This window comes from Podarcis liolepis, assembly GCF_965112155.1.
Source record: "Podarcis liolepis genome assembly, chromosome: 1".
NCBI classification, from domain to species: Eukaryota; Metazoa; Chordata; class Lepidosauria; order Squamata; family Lacertidae; genus Podarcis; species Podarcis liolepis.
Window position 1 is genome coordinate 64,186,953 of NC_139554.1, and position 16,225 is coordinate 64,203,177.

Below are 16,225 nucleotides of genomic sequence, written 5' to 3' on the forward strand. Positions count from 1 at the left end.
TATTTTATGACACTGTGGCATTATATGCAGGGTAGCCAATGCATAGAGTACATGTCTCAGCATTCCTGACCAAAGCCCATGCTGACTGGAGCTGATGGAAGTTGTAATCCACAACACCTGAAGGGTGCCTTGTTGGCTAGCCCTGCTCAAATATCATAATCGGTTTGAACAAACTCACAGGGAAATGGAAGCTAAGCACCAAACTACAGCACAACATGAGTATTCAAACAAGCAGGCTTAACCTGTACCTTAACTTGTGCCTCACCCCAAATGCAGAGGAAATCCACCACGAAACAGTGGATAGTGTTTTGAATAAAGTTTGCATATGCAAATTTATATGCATAGATGCAAATTTAGAACAATTCGCTATACTATTTACATGTCCTAGTCCAACTTTGTTCATTTTTTCTGAAAACAACTTCGTCTTTATCTTCATCTTCTTATTTGGTGATCACTCATAGCCGATCACTCACGTTCTTAACGGTGAGTCCATAAGTGCCTGTGGAGGCCAGTTCTGGATCCACATGTCCTTCCTCAGTGGGGACATTGGTTTCCAGGTGGGAGTTGATCATGGTGAGGGTTTGCCAAACATGCCTTCCTCTTAGCACATTTCTCCCTTTCGTCCTGAGTTCAAGCGTCTTCAAAGTCCATGAAAAACAACAACAACAACAACAGCAACAGCAGCAGCAGCAGCTTTTGGGAACAGGAAATACCAGTTTCCCCCTGAATTTTACCAATTTTATTCTGGGCTTTCACATTTTTTCACTATGCATAGCATTTCATTCATACTGATCCCTAACTATAAAGCTATGTAGTGTGTGTGTGTGTGTGTGTGTGTGTGTGTGTGTGTGTGTGTGAAGTAATAAATTAACACAGCTTGCTGCATTGTTGGACTATCCTTGGGGATGTGGCTATATGCCAAAATGAGAGCCTACACATCAAAATTCAAATAGTATCAACTGATAATGAAGACAGACACTTTATACACCTTCTGCTGTTTATTTCATAGATTTAATGCTTGGACACTGAGGGCCAGTTTATACAATTGTGACCCCATAAGTAATCTGTGGGATTGCTCATACTTGTGGACAGAGTACATGCAAGGAGAGTGACATTTAAAGTAATCTTATCATGTGGGCAGCCCATGCTCTATGCATCATCCGCTCACCCGTACAGCTATTATGTGCCCAGAGGGCTTTGTGTCCAGTAAGGTTCTCTTAACTACTGGTCTCTCCCTCTATCTACTACCACAGACAGCCAGGAAGACATTTCTTTTTGTACATTTCTGGATTTTCTTCACTTGAGAGACATGCATCTGCATGCGTAGTTCAGGGATCGTAAGCAAATGTTTTGAATGCAGAATGTTCCAGGTTCAATCCCAGGGGTCTCCAGGTAGGGCTGGGGAAACCTTCTGTAAGACACCCCGGGAATTTGCTGCCAGTCAGAAGAGAAAACGTTGAGGCAGAGGGGCCAGTGGTCTGGCCAAGGGCAGATTCCTCTACTCCTATGATTTGGAGTTACAATACAGTGGTATAGGAACCACATACACTTTGTTTGCAGTGCATTGGTAACCCCATCTAGCCTTTTTACAAACTATATCTTGATATGGTATTCAGCTAAGTTTTACTTAGGTAAGTGCACAGAAAATAATGAAAATGACTGAGGTTCATTAATTTCAATGGGTTACTCTGAACAAAACTTAAAGATAAAGATACTCCTGACCGTTAGGTCCAGTTGCGGACGACTCTGGGGTTGTGCGCTTATTTCGCTTTACTGGCCAAGGGAGCCGGCGTACAGCTTCCGGGTCATGTGGGCAGCATGACTAAGCCACTTCTGGCGAACCAGAGCAGCACACGGAAACGCCATTTACCTTCCCACCGGAGCGGTACCTATTTATCTACCTGCACTCTGACGTGCTTTCAAACTGCTAGGTGGGCAGGAGCCAGGACCGAGCAACAGGCGCTCACCCCGACGCGGGGATTCGAACCGCCAACTTTCCAATTGGCAAGCCCTAGGCTCTGTGGTTTAGACCACAGTGCTACCCACGTCTACTCTGAACAAAACTTAGCTGAATACTCTTCACAATGTCTTAGCATTTGCTAATGCTGCCTGTGACAGGCATTTTCAAGGTAGCATAGACTGATGTAGGTGCATGTTTTTTGGGGGGTGTTGTTGTTGTTGTTTGTTTGTTTTTTGAAGTTGCTGGTTTGCAGCTGTACATGGGGAATAGTGCCCCCACCAAATGACTGATCTTCCAGCCTGGCTGATGACCAGGAAATGAAGGACGTCCACCTATTTCCTGCATGCAGAGCCACTCCCACCACCACCACCCACGGTGAAGGTGGGGCAGAAAGGTTGCCAAAGGTTACAACTGCATCAGAGGGCCAAACACCACAAAAATTGAGTGTGGCATGACCATAAAGTGACTGCCCAGCCCTGCACACACAGATCAGTAGATGAGAAAACTCCCCTCCACGCACAACTTCTATCTGCCTTTCTGAAGCGACAATTTGCTGTGCACTATTTTTAAAGGGTGCTGAATTAAATGGGCTGAATTAAACGTCTTACCTTTCCCCCCAAAGACTTCCCCCCCACATTTTCCAAAGGTCAGCTACAGCAGTCACCTCCCCTTCTGTATTCACTGCTTGCCTCTATCATTCCATCTCTCCCGTACCTCATTATCTGCCTCTCTCTTATCTTTCTGTCTGGGTCTCTCCCTTCCTTCCTGTTAGAGAATAGAAAAATAAAAGGGTACTCGATTAGCAATGCAGTTTGTGCCAGAACTCCCTTGTCTCGCCCTCCAGGGACTTCCTATCTAGCCATTAACAACAACAAAAGTGGTGAATACCAGCAAGTGTATGTAAACAACAGAGAAGCACTCACTTTGCCCCTTTGAAATGGGGCAGCACTTTTTCCCTCTCCACTGTGGTGCTGAGGTCGCCCTAGTTGCAGTCTGATGAAGCCCAGGGCAGCTGAGCAGAACAGGGTGCTCACTGTAAGGAAAGATCCTGGGACAATGAAGGTAAGATGGCAGGATGCCTGGCTACTAGCACTCGTCCTCTGGCTTCCCTCCTCTAGTCATCATCAACGGTGCTCAGGGATTATCAGAAGTGAAGTTCTGCTTCCAATAGTGCCTGCAAACCAGTGACGACTGCTGAATGTCCTAGTAGCAGAAGCTGGAGGAAGAATGTTGATTATGGACAATGCACAATGTGTTTTTTCCCGCCACGGCTGCAGAGGCCACTAACAAAATATGTGGGTTGTGGAGAGGGTCAAATGAAAATGCTTGGGAGGATAGACCTGGCCCACAAGCCAGGAGTTTGCTATTCTATTTCTAAGATATGCCAGCATTATTATCCTCCATATCACAAATGTGGGAGAGCAGGGACTGAGGCTGAAAGAGAGTGGCTTGCCTAAGGCTACCTACCGAGTTGACCACAATGGGGAGATTCAAACTGGGACTTCTTTGATTTTCAACTCAGTCTCTTGGCTCCTATGCTACAGCAACTCCTGCAAAAACCAGGAGTCATGTAGTGGGGCCAGATTAAGACCTTTAGAGGCTCTAAGCCAGGGGTGTCCAAACTTTTTCCAGATTTGATGAAGTGAACATGCATGGGGGCTGACCAAAGTTGTTGAGCTGACTATTGAGTTGACTATTTCCTAAGTTGATATATTAGTTCATTCCCCAATTTGATTAGAGTTCAACGCTTCCATTTGCTGAGAACTCTTAAGCTGCATCCAGCCATCCATTTAATAGGGGATGGGGGAGTAGAGAGTAGCTAGGAGCTGAACACATTTGATAGGGTGGCACATTAAAATCCACAATGCTCCATAGCTAGTGGACAATGGAAGCTTGCAACCTTATTCTGTTGAGGTCTCTCAGCATGTTTGAAGTAAGACATTTGTTTAAGTTCCTTGCTGGATCATGGTTTTACTTCTCATTCTCTGAAATATCGAATGATTTCAAGTGGCTTTCACTTCTGGTTTTTTCCTGAGCTATCATATGATATTGCCCAGGGCTGTTAAGTAGTTTATGCATGTCACTCCTGAAGAGGCTGAAGACTACTGATGGGGAAGCAATTTTATGTATAGTTTATCTTCCCAGTTAATCCAAGTAGACACTGCACACTTTGGGCCCTACATGAATAAAATACAATAAGCCACGGTGGAAAAGTGCAATGGCACTACAGTGAACATTGGTATAAAAACACCCCACAGTTGGCTTTTTAATGGAGAGACTACTGGAATGAATGGAGAGAGGGGGAGGGAGGGAGCTTATAAAATATGTTGACAGACTTTGGGTGCTTTTAGAAGGGAGTTTATTTGGAATTGGGGCTGTATGTTTTTTTTACAGCACCCACAAGATATCCCCCATTTATTTCCTTATTTCATTTATTTAGACCATTTCTATACAACTTAATATATGAAACTATCTATAAGCGATGTACAGAAAACTAAAACAACAAATGTTACAAAAATACACAGTGTTACATATTCAAACATTACATCACCACTGGTGACCTCATGTTGGAGGTGGTAGATTATTTTGTCTACCTGGGCTCCACCATAACCAGCAAATTCTACATTGATGCTCAGCTGCACAACCGTATTGGCAAGATAACTACAGCAATGGCTTGCCTCTCCAAAAGGGTTTGGGAGAATGTGATGCTAATGAGCAATACCAAGTTGAAGATCTACCAGGCTTGCTGTGGGTCATGGGCAACTTACACCTGCCATGAGCAATGCCTCAATGTCTTCCACATGCGCTGCGTCAGGAAGATTTTGGCCATTACATGGCAGGATAGAGTCTCAAAAAAAAAAAAAAAAGAAAAAGAAAAAGAAAAAGAAAAGAAAAGATGTGCTCTCCCAAGCCCACATTATCAGGATGTTCTCACTTATGTTTATTTCCACCAACTGGCACATGCTGAAGGCAGGTCCAATTTTCAGTAACCAAGTTCAGTGAAGCTGTGGGCAGTATTCTACTAAATAAAGAATTGAGCAGAATGACTTCCTATAATGCAACAAGACTTTCTCCCCTCTCCTCCCCGCACCTTCTCCCTACCACCCCCAAAACTGCTCTGGAGGGTTGGGGAAAACCCCATAACAAATTTAGGGGGTGGGTTGGGAAGTCAGATTTCGACAAGCAGAAGCCATTCCATTCACACAAAGTCCCACTTAGCACTATGTTGAATGCAACCTTGTGATCGCAAGATCTCCATACAATGCATAGAGGGGATCACCTCAGACAAAGTAATATCAGCACATTGGGAGTATAAAAAATAATAATAGGATGGAAGACTTGTATAAGAACTCTGCTACTCAAGACCTGTGTAGTAAACATTCTTAAAAAGGAGCAGCACCAAATGAAAATGGATGGTCATCGCTGGTAGCATTTGTTATACGCATATATCCTAGTTGTTTCTAGTCATTTTATGTGCTAGAACCTTAATTTATATATTTATATTTAAGGACAGTTGGCTCTCTGCTTTCATTTTAGATACTGAAAATAAGAAGGTATTGGTTCTTGTACAGCTACCAATGCTAGAAAATTCAATGTACTAGGAGAAAGCCATGCTATTGAAAAATATGGACATATTCATGCGGCATATTTTGCAGTGAACCTACTCTCAAATAGAAGCATATAAAATTTGACTCATTTGTGAAAATGATAGGTATACATACGAACCTATTTATTATAAATAGTATAGTAACACTATAGTAATACAGACAATATAAAGGTTGCAGAGAGAAAAGGATGTGGCTTTCTGATCTGAAAATAAAATTGAAGTTGACATCTGCAAAGGAATTACAAATTAACCAAAGGGTAGCTAAGCTATGCTTTGGAAAGGGGGGGGGGAGTTATCTGAAAAGCAAAGTAAAATTTGTTATGTATTGTTGAACTTTTTCCCCAACTCCAACACAAATAGGTAAAAAGATTTAGTTTCTCTTCAAGGATTTCCAGCTGAACTGACCTCTGTATACATCCAAGCACCTAAACCAATTGTAGAGGTAGCCCTGTAAATGCAAACAAGTTCAGTATTGATCTACTGTAGAAGAGTTGAGCCTGAACACTACTGTGGCACAAAAAGAGGAAGTAAGCTCCATTAGAAGCTTGCTTTTCTATTATATAGTTCTTCTAGGGGTAGTGAGTTCAACGACAAAGCTCCTTGAATAGAGGCTGTACACACAGTAAAGCTTTGGATTACATAGGAAAAAAAGAGGATTGCATAGAAAGAAAAGGATAACTCTGGGAGTGCAGTCCCATGGTCCCTTGTGTACATGGAAGGGCTTTTGATTGAGTGGATGCCCCCACTAATGGAAGAGTAGGCCAAGGGATTTGTGCCCATTCGCCTTCCTTCCTGTGGTCCCCTTGGCTCCAGAGTGTTGACAGACCCTCCAGAATGAGGTAGGAGGGGACAGGAGGGAGAATTCACAAACACCACTTCCACCCTTCTCTTCCACTAAAAGAAGTGTCCACTAGAAGGCCTTCTGTGAACACAAGGGCACTAATTGGATTCAATTCTAGACCATCCCGCTTCCAAGTGAAGCAGAGTATTCACTCACTGGTCAAAGCACTCAGCTTTACTTAGAAAGATTCAATATAAGCCTGTCATCCTGCTCAAGTTGGAGGGACCTTAGCAAGTTGCTATCACTTAGCAGCAGCTCTCCAACAGCAAAAGAGGAATAATTGTACCCTCCTCTACAAAGAGATTGTGAGAGAACAATGAAAAAGCATCTGATTGAGCATGGCCACACAGTGCACCAGTCTTAGTCTACCCATCAGACCCTCTCTCTGCTCTGCTTCAAAAAGCGATTGAAAGGTTTGGGATGGCAGGGGGAGAGCAGGATCGTAAAAAAATTCTTTCAGAATTCTGCATGGGGGAAATTAGGATACAAGCTATTACGTGCAAAAAAGAAAGAAAGAAAGAAAGAAAGAAAGAAAGAAAGAAAGAAAGAAAGAAAGAAAGGGGTAATTAATAACAAATGGATTTTAAATATGTCAGACTTTGTTTTCCCGCCCCCTCAAATCTTTTTGCAAATCAAATTTGCAGTGCAATCCTATACACAGCTGCTCAAAAATAAGCCCCATTGAGTTCAATAGGAGTCACTCCCAAGTAAAATAAATACAGAATTGCCATCTCAGCATCTCTGGAGCAGGGAAAACTAAAAATACAAGCCCTGCTACAGTTATCAAAGAAGGAAGTGCTTATGTTTGGGAAATGCATGAAGATTAGTCCTGGGACACCATGGGAGGAAAGTAAATGTTGTGGGGACGAGACTTTGGTGCAGGCATTCTCTGCAGCTTCATTTGTTGAATTTGTTTTCACTGGCAACAGCCTGTTTCATCCGTGGAAGATGCAGCTGTTGAAGGAGGCTGTTGCCTATGAAAGCCCACACAAGTCTTGGTCATGCCACAGAGCATTTTCTGTTTCCTTGTTAACCCTGTATTTCATATGTCCTAGCTTAAGATCTACATCAGATGAAGCATCTAAGGAGTTCCCACTTTCAGATACTTGTGAGATAAGATTAAAAGTAAAACACTTTGAATCTAAAGTTCAGGAAGTCCAGTATAATTGCACCTTTTACATCCTGCATTGCACTCCAGCAGCTGAATTCCATAGCTCCCAAGAGCCAACTTATAGAGATTCTGCGCTGTTTGATTTGGCACTGCTCAAGGACCTTGGCAGATGATCAAATAAGGGGCACAGAAGAGCAAGAACAGCCTTAAGAAACTGTCTGGGCTGCTGCCGTTGCTACGACTTTTGTGGAGTGAAAAAATATCACAAAATAGCTGTGCCTATTAACCAGTCACGCATTTCTCTGGCTTAACTTTTTTATCTCTCTGCAAAATAAATGTGCAGCCTGCTCCTCTGCCTATTTACTTAGAAATAAGGCCCTCTGGGTCCAATGGGGTTTACTCCCAAATAAGTGTGCGCAGGATTAAAGCCTAAACAGGTTTGTTCTGTGGACCTCCTTATTCATTTTACTTGCGTCAAACTCTGGAATGCCAGGAGATTTGGTTCATGGTCCTGCTAAACACCAAAAACAGTTGCAGTTTACAACCCTACTTCTGTATTTAAGTAAAGGTTTACCTTAAGATAAAATGTACCTTTCTTCATTTCTTTTCTGTATGAACCGTTTGCCTTAAATCTCAGATCTTGAAAGCATTCCACACAATCTGGCCTAGATATCATTTTACCTAATTGAGAACCAGTGGGAAGAATGCAACATGAATTAGATGGAATCTTTTTATTTTAGTTTAGTTTTATGTGCTCATAAATATTCAGAAACAAAATACTATGTATGGTCCAGAGGGTCTCATTGCTTGACAAACTTTTTAGTATTAACAGGACCTCATAGGGCACTTAATTGTACATGATACATAAAGCTATGTCGGAAAAACTCCAAGCATGTTCTCTTTGTCAGCAGTGGATTAGATACTCCAAGAATGAGGAGAAGATAGATCCCAGAAGCACACAGGTCTCAGTTCTCAGGGACAATTCAAATGTTAGCCAGACAACTTTCTTGACCTTGTTTCAGCCAAGTTAGGCGGTGCAGGAATGCAAGGCCACAGTTCATTGATGGGGCTTATGATTTGCTTATAGAAGGCCTCTAGTACGAGGCATAAATCATACAATTAGCAATTGTATAACTGGCTTTTCAGAAAAATATTGCAGGTGCAGTTGGGCTGACCCAGGCTGGGATCCTGGTGTGGATGCTAGGTGAGGTTTAATCCTGAGTACCCTGCTGCAGTCCCAGTCCAGATTGCACCCCACCCCCCTCACTATGCCTATTTGTGTGTGGTCGGGGGGGGGGGGAGGAACACTCCCATTTGCTCCCATGGGTGCCTTTTCCTTATGAAAATTGCACCTACATAGGGGATGGGTAGACCAGGAGCACAATGGGGGCCAAAAGGTGAATGCCCCCTGTCAGGTTCCTGCTCAGGGATGCTGAACTAGCAATTTATATTTAGGAAGCCAAAACGGCCAATCACATGTTTTGCTTCATACATTGTTTCAGAAAGTATGAATTAGGTTTGCATTAAAATGTGAACCATGATGGACCAATGGCACTATTTCATAACTGCATGTGCTCATTTGAGTGTGGACATATAAACAAAGAGAACTTGCCAGCTGTCATCGCCATTCAAGTAAAAGCTGTGGACTGCCTCTTGGTATTACCCAGGCAAGCTGGAGGAACAACTATTGCAATCATATTGCCTCCAGATAACTCAGAAATGATCTTAGAACCCATTCACCTGAATCACAGTAGTCAGCTGTGCATACATGCATTTGTGGGCATCTACACACACACACACATTTACTTAACCTGGATTGGCTAGAACCTTTCGTGGGCACTTGTATTGTAACAACCACCACTGGTCAGTGATTCCGATCATTGCAAAATTGCTGAAATTTGGAAAATTGTCCCAAGATTCAAATACTGAACAATCAAAGCCAACTGGTGGGCCACATGCAAAGCAGGGATTTGAACGTGTGGATCAATCCCACTTCTGACCCAGACTAGTCCAGGATAAACCTAAACACTTTTAAGTATTTTTATTTTTATACTGCTTAACTGCGGTGAGAAGCAAGAATGGACTTTCCCCATTCTTTCTTTTGCTTTCATTGTGGGGAGAAGGGATATTATAAAATTGCCCAAAATACCAGGAATGTAATTAGCTTCTTTTAATCCTTTAATGCTTCTTGGGAGAAAAGCAATGACAAAACTAGACAGCATCTTAAAAAGCAGAGACATCACCTTGCTGGCAAAGGTCTGTATAGTTAAAGCTATGGTTTTCCCAGTAGTGATGTATGGAAGTGAGAGCTGGACCATAAAGAAGGCTGATTGCCAAAGAATTGATGCTTTGGAATTATGGTGCTGGAGGAGACTCTTGAAAGTCCCATGGACTGCAAGAAGATCAAACCTATCCATTCTGAAGGAAATCAGCCTGGAGTGCTCACTGGAAGGACAGATCGTGAAGCTGAGGCTCTAATACTTTGGGCACCTCATGAGAAGAGAAGACTCCCTGGAAAAGACCCTGATGTTGGGAAAGATGGAGGGCACAAGGAGAAGGGGACGACAGAGGACAAGGTGGTTGGACAGTGTTATTGAAGCTACCAACATGAGTTTGACCAAGCTGCAGGAAGCAGTGGAAGACAGGAGTGCCTGGCGTGCACTGGTCCACGAGGTCATGAAGAGTCGGATACGACTAAAAGACTAAACAACAACAACAATCCTAGCCTTCTTGGGTGCATGTAATAGAAAAAATATCCCCGCCACCTTCTGCCTACAGTATCTGCCAACTCCACTGTTGTTCCAGCTCCCCAGACCCTTTAGATACAACTATAATCTGCCAAATATAGGAATTGGTCTGACTTTGAAACCATCCCACCCTAGCAGGAGTTTATTCTCAATGGGGCAATAGAAATGAGATGGAGAAATAAAGGTTCAAATCTCGCCAGAGTCCATGGGGACTTTATTGTTCCGGCGATGCAGGTACCAGAAAAGACCTAGCCTATCAAGCTGTCTGAGAATACCCTTATAACAGTAGGACATTCCTAAAGTTTGAATAGTTTATCAGCATTCTTGATAGGAAAGGGACTTGGGTGGAATCTACGCACATATAAAAAATGCTGTGCAAATGTTTTTTTAAAAAAGTTTTGAAAAATATATTGAATTTGCCATAGCTCACCATCGCTATCTTGTGTCACATTTGTATATTGCACTTTACAACACACTCAAAATGTTTTATTTGCAACTGTGTAGCTGAGTCCTTAGAAAGTGGCAATCCACAAGGAGCTACAAATGCCAGCCCTCGTTGGAAATGAGCTGGCATAATTGTGGCTTTGTTTGCAAGCATCCGTGCTGCTGTCACATATCTTTTGAACTGCTCCTCCAAGGCAGCTATAGCCACAGTAATATTTTTGGTTTAAAGACAAATTTCTGGCTAAAATCTTCTCCACATGTTAGGCTGTTTGGACGGTAAGCTACCTACCCCTTGTATTATACGCATACTTCACAGTTTTGTTAGGTTCTTTGTCCACTGTGCTTAGGGAACATAAATCCAAAGCTGCTTAGTTCATTTCTCCCCCTCGAACTGGGCTGAAGAGAGGAATCCTGGGTAACAGAGCTCAGAAACTCCCAGAGCAACTAAGGAATGGCTACTGGTAGCAACCAATTGCAATTCTCCTTTTTTGGGGGGACGGGGGGGGGACTCATACAAAAAGGGGGCATGCCAATAATTAAAATCCCATGCTCCTGGATCAATATGTTTAGTTCTCACATATATGCAGTAAGGATAAATGAATACAAAATGTAAAGCATTTTGCTTGCAGAAGAGTTACACTGAGAGTGAATCTCCTCAAACATTATTCTAATTGTGGAGGATAAGAACTCTAAGCACCTGAATATCTATAAGCTATAAGGGGTGGTATGAATCCACAAGGATTTCTGACCTGCCTGGAGGCTTTTCCCAAAGATTTGGCTCCATCCTCTCCTACACTCCTGGGTTTTTGGAAATTTGAAATGACCTATTTGTTTTGACTGTCCTTCCCTGAATAACCTGGTGGTGTTTCTTGAATTGAGGTTGGAATACTATGTTATGGAAGATTGACCATTTTGAAGATTGATTTTGTGGCGGTGAGGGGTGTTGTTTGTTATTTGGTAATGCTGATTTCTTATACTTGCATTTTTATTATCTTAAGCTGCTTTGTACAGGATGTGCCTGGAGAAGAGGCACAGACTTAGTTAAAGTTAAGGTGTAAACTGAAGCTCACTCTTCCCAGGTTTGTTGTGCAACAGAGGCAAATGAGTTTTTCAGAGACGAGACTGCAGACACCTGGTTTACATTAGTACCGTGCAGATGTAGTTCTCCTTTGGGTCAGTTCACATGCAGCTTTTGGCAGCTTTCTTAATCGATTATTCTGACTTATAATTCACTTGCTTAAGGATTTCTGCAAGCAATGAAACTCCAGAATGTACCTTTCCATTTGTAGGTACAGTTCTAGTACTCAAGCTCCTGGGATATGCTCTGCATTAATCAGATGAATAAATCATGCCTATGTATTAAGAAAACATCCCAAAGTTGCCCAAAGCTCCCTATTGAAAGTGTGATAGTGATCATCCAGGCATGTAAGTGTAAAGCAGTGAGAGTTTTCTTAGGGGGGGGGATGGATGAGGACATGCATACCCTCCAACATTTCTCCAATAAAAATAGGGACGTCCCATTCCATAATGATAATTTTTCTATTTAGACTCCACACATCTTACTGGGTTGCCCCAGCCACTCTGGGCAGCTTCCAACTTATATAAAAACATAATAAAACATTAAACTTTTTTTTTTAAAAAAACCTTCCCTATACAGGATTGCCTTCAGATGGCTCGGGGGTCAGATAGCTCCATACCCTCCAACATTTCTCTAATGAAAATAGGAACATCCTAAGGAAAAGTGGGACTGTGCTGTAGAAAACCTTTTACCACCCTATGATCTGAGAGGCATGCCCCATGATATATTGTAGTGTTGCAGAAGATGATGCGCCCCACCCCTCAGCTCAAATACACCTTCATTGGCACCCCTAAAAGTATTTTCACCTCCTATCAACAGCTTCTGTTGCTTTTGTAGTCATCCTGGCCTGATACTACTGTATATTAGCATTAGAATGCATGCTGATTTAGAAGGGTTGAGTGTATCCAATTAAAACAAATCAAATTCCCATAGCATTTTTAAAAAAAATACTGCAGATTTCATTGTTCAGAGGTAAGCTCTATGACATTTAAGACTCTGGCATCTCCCACATACTTCTTTCTGAGGCAGGAGGATCACAGGCAGAATGTAGGCTCTGTCCTGATCTTTTAAAGAAATTGCTTCTTAATGGAATTGACTTTCTTATGCATTAATGACTGCTGTTCCTCCTGAAATATAACACGGGTGACAGAGTATTCCTTGTCATTTTTTGCTGCAATATGCAATATCGATTCTAATCTAATGCTGGATCTTTGATCTAGCTAAGTGCAGTGTGAATCCACAGATCTTGACCTGTAGCTCAAACATTTGCTCTTCCTTTTTAAAAAGTATATTATACGCACAAGCTCATTGGCAGGATTCAAGGGGCTTCCCTAAATAGCAACAATTATTACAGATAGTTCACCCAGGTTTTGTACTGGGTTCAAGAAGAGCACTCCAGAGAGAAGGACTAGGGACTGGTTCATCTGTTCTGGTTCTGCAATTTCAGACACTAAACTTCTTCTGAGATCTTAGCAACACAAATGCAAGAGTAACATGGTACAATATCGAGCCATGACGCTTCCCATTGCAGATGGGGGAACCCATGTATGAATGCTCCTGCATTCATATATTTTGCTCACAAAAGTCAATGAGAAGGTTATAGGGTTGCCATATTTCAAGAAGAAAAAATGCAGACACCCCCAAAGTTGTTGAGCTTTATTAACGAAAACATCCGTGATTTCTTGGTTTACTTGCCGAAGATCCAGGACAAATGGCCACCTTGCAGAAATCCATCCCACCCACCCTCAGAAGTATGGCAGCCCAAGAAGAACATATATCCTTGGCCATAACAGATTCTATGTGCTGGATGTGGTTTTCAAACAAACAAATGAAGGAGAATCAGAATCAGAAGAATCTTTATTTGCATCAACCACCAGCCATAGCAATAAAATACAATGTACTGAAGATAGAGGTAAAAACTTAACTGTGCAAAATACATTCTGGAGGTTTACATCAATAATCAAATAATAGATCTTATTCTAATTGCCCCTGCTAATTTATTTATTTTTTGCTGTTTTTGCTGTCACCTGGTTATCTTGATCTGGTAGAAGAAAGGACACAGTAACAATCGTTGAGCAACCTGTCATATAACTTCACTACTCAAATCTTTATAGTGAGTGCAAGCTAGAAACACATGAGCTACTGATTCAATACTGCCATCTCAATTTCTGCTGTTTTTCCAGCAGAAATTCTGAAATTGACCCTCGACTACAGCTGAATACAGTATATTTAAAACTGCGTAAGTGAAAGTGCTTCTGTATTTTGGAATTCTATATTTTGTTAAATTTTGCAAATAGGGTACTAACGTATCAAAATGACTAGGTAGATACCATCATACCATGGACAAAATGTCCTTCTTGTGGTCAAATTATTCTGCCGCTCAAAATCATATAGGCGCTGTCTAATTAAATGGTTTGCTTTTCTGAAGCCCAATGTTAATAACTGCCGTGGTGATAAACCAGAAAAGTAAAGTTTTTGGTTGACAATTTTAGTCCAAGCGCTCTCATGACAGTCTTGCGATACTAAGGGTAGTAGAGCGGTGGGATTAAAATTTAGCTGAAGCCAATCATTAAATGTCCTAAACCAAATCAGTAATTCAACAGAGGGGCAATTAGCCTCCAAAAACAATGAATACAGGATTTGGAATACAGGATGGAACAGGAAAAAATTGTCTTAGGAACTTAGACTGAACCGTTTCTGTAGATTCAAGGTGAGTACCTGTCCAAATCTGAGCCCCATATAATAACTGTGTTAGGGGTTTGGCTTTTAACATTTCAAGTGCTTATGGTGTGTGATTGGAAAGAAAGGAGAACATTTGAATGATTGATTCCAGCAGTCTAAAGTTGCACCATTCAAAGTGAAACTGTACAGCAAATGCCACACAATGTTAATCTGCTGTGTTTTTAGCATGGCTCCTCTTCGGGACACAGCCTCACTGCCATCCACGCTCACAGCAATCTTTTCTAGTCTCTAGGTTTGGGGACAGAATTACTTCAGCCAAGTGCTTCAGCCAAACTTGTGTTCTAAGAGCTCTTCCAGAAGCAGCTCCCCATCATGACTGTTGTGCCTTCAGCTGGAAGCGAAATGGCAATGGAAACTCTGCTTCCAGACTTCTAACAGTTGGTCTTCAAGTGGACAGTTTCCCTTTCCCCAACCCCAAAAGTTGAAGAGGGTGATTTTCAGTGGGAACATCGTGTGTAGAGAAATGGTTAATATTCTCTTTCCCCTCATTGCACTCCAGATTGTGCTTGTACTTCCCACACACACATTTAAGGGAGGGGAGAAAAAAAGTGATATAAAGGCAACTGTTCGGAAATGGAAACCGAAAGGTGAAAGTGATAGAGATGATTCCTAGAGAGGAGAGACAAACCATAGTGAAAGAAATTGCTAGTAGCTAGAGCAAACTAATTGGTCAGGACAACTGTGTAATAGACCATCTACACCTGGGGAAATTGCAGAGCCATTCCATTGAGTTAAGGGGGCGGGGATAAAATTTTCTGAGTTCTAGGTAGGGGAGGAAGGAAACAGATCAGGGAAAACATGATCTCCATGGTATTCATGAGTATTTGTTGTATTTTGGAGATACTCCGAATAAGTGTGGGAATTACACATTTAATACCCAGTCTGGAAGCAAGTTAGGAATTAGAATATTCTGTTCTATATCACACATTACATATTTAGTCTTCAAAAACTGTCTGTATCAAGCAGCTACAGAATCGCACCTCATTTTGATCAGGTGTGCAATCGTCCCAGCAAGAGTTCAGGAGACAACTTCTGCAAATTTGCAGAAGCTAGCTGTGAACAAGACAGATTGCCCAGCATTTGTGATATCATAAAGCCACCTCCCTCTCCTGAACAAAAATTTAATCAGATAAAAGATCAAGGTGTTTAAACTAGGCAGATAGCTTGCCTGAAGCATAAGTGGGGAGACAGGAAGAGGAAACCAGCATTAGATTTGAAAGGAAATAAAGACATATGCGTTGTTTGAGGAGTGGGGGATTGGGGGCGGTGAAGGGAAAGTCAAGTTTGCTCTGCATAGGGTGGGGGGTGGGGGGTGGGGAGCACCATCTCGTTTGTATGCACCATTAATTTGTTTATGGCTGTATATAAATGTAGTTCACACGCCTAGCAAAATGACTGCACGAGAGGCTGTACACTCAGCGTTTTAGACCTAATGCAGTGTGCAAACATATATGTGCCTTTGTTAAGAAAATGTGGTCACCCTGCAGCCCTTGTGGATACAGGAGATATTAATTTAAATGTATTTCACCATCTTCATGACAGTGACTAGGATAAAATGCACAGGAGAGCAAAACCAAACGGTTGTAGCTACTCATAAATATTTATTCATTATAGTTTTAATATAGTTAGTTGAATAGATACATGCACTCACCATTTGGGGTGTCTAGCAAACTCATGTGAATGTTTGCTTTTACT